This window comes from Oncorhynchus mykiss, chromosome 12, assembly GCF_013265735.2.
Source record: "Oncorhynchus mykiss isolate Arlee chromosome 12, USDA_OmykA_1.1, whole genome shotgun sequence".
Taxonomy (NCBI): domain Eukaryota; kingdom Metazoa; phylum Chordata; class Actinopteri; order Salmoniformes; family Salmonidae; genus Oncorhynchus; species Oncorhynchus mykiss.
Genome location: NC_048576.1, coordinates 97600137 through 97602236, shown reverse-complemented (window position 1 = coordinate 97602236; position 2100 = coordinate 97600137).

The window sequence follows — 2100 nt, the reverse complement described above, 5'->3', positions numbered from 1 at the left end:
GTGTGTGTGTGTGTGTGTGTGTGTGTGTGTCACAGCCTACCTCTACCTACTCTATTAAGACCTACACCTACATGGACTATTGGCAAACACCATTCAACCTTACTTGATCAATAACACCACCAACACTCACACACACACACTGAGTCACACACACACACACACACTGAGACACACACACTGAGACACACACACACACACTGAGACACACACACACACACTGAGACACACACACACACACTGAGACACACACACACACACACACACACACACACACACACACACTGAGACACACACACACACACACACTGAGACACACACACTGAGACACACACACACACACACACTGAGACACACACACTGAGACACACACACTGAGACACACACACTGAGACACACACTATATATACAGAAAAGTAGACGGGACACACTGACAATGAAAAAACACAGGACTTTATTACTTTTAGGTTCAAATCCCAACAGCAGTTTGTTTCTTCAGGTTGATCAATGTAAATCAGTCCATTGATCGAGATCCACTGAGATCCACAGAAAAAAAACATTTCCACAGAAAATGAATGGAATGAAATAAAAAACTTAGTAAAATTTGATCGGTGCTTTTATATATCCTCTTCAAACATGAGTACGTGCATGACCTTTAACCCTGACAATAACACGAAGGCTGGGCTGACGGGGAAATCCTGACTGCGTTTTAAACGCTCTGAGGTTTTTTAGGGGCTTGGAGTTGGAGCTGTTAACCCCGTCTGACCCAGCTCTCAGAATGTCCAACTGTCACTCTAACGTTTCAAATGGAAAACCTATACGAAGCATCCTGATTGGCTAGACAGAAGCACCCTGATTGGCTGGCCAGGTGTCCCTCTTTTCTTGGCAAAGTTTTGGACACATCATACACACAGACAGACAGACAGTGTGTGTGTGTGTGTGTGTGTGTGTGTGTCACAGCCTACCTCTACCTACTCTATTAAGACCTACACCTACATGGACTATTGGCAAACACCATTCAACCTTACTTGATCAATAACACCACCAACACTCACACACACACACTGAGTCACACACACACACACACACTGAGACACACACACTGAGACACACACACACACACTGAGACACACACACACACACTGAGACACACACACACACACTGAGACACACACACACACACACACACACACACACACACACACACTGAGACACACACACACACACACACTGAGACACACACACTGAGACACACACACACACACACACTGAGACACACACACTGAGACACACACACTGAGACACACACTATATATACAGAAAAGTAGACTGGACACACTGAGACACACACTATATATCAGGAAAAGTAGACGGGACACACTGAGACACACTATATATACAGAAAAGTAGACGGGACACACTGAGACACACACTATATATCAGGAAAAGTAGACGGGACACACTGAGACACACTATATATACAGAAAAGTAGACGGGACACACTGACAATGAAAAAACACAGGACTTTATTACTTTTAGGTTCAAATCCCAACAGCAGTTTGTTTCTTCAGGTTGATCAATGTAAATCAGTCCATTGATCGAGATCCACTGAGATCCACAGAAAAAAAACATTTCCACAGAAAATGAATGGAATGAAATAAAAAACTTAGTAAAATTTGATCGGTGCTTTTATATATCCTCTTCAAACATGAGTACGTGCATGACCTTTAACCCTGACAATAACACGAAGGCTGGGCTGACGGGGAAATCCTGACTGCGTTTTAAACGCTCTGAGGTTTTTTAGGGGCTTGGAGTTGGAGCTGTTAACCCCGTCTGACCCAGCTCTCAGAATGTCCAACTGTCACTCTAACGTTTCAAATGGAAAACCTATACGAAGCATCCTGATTGGCTAGACAGAAGCACCCTGATTGGCTGGCCAGGTGTCCCTCTTTTCTTGGCAAAGTTTTGGACACATCATACACACAGACAGACAGACAGACAGACAGAGGGGTAGACGGGTAGACGGGTAGACAGACAGACAGACGGGTAGACAGACAGACAGACAGGCGGGTAGGCAGACAGACAGACAGGCGGGTAGGCAGA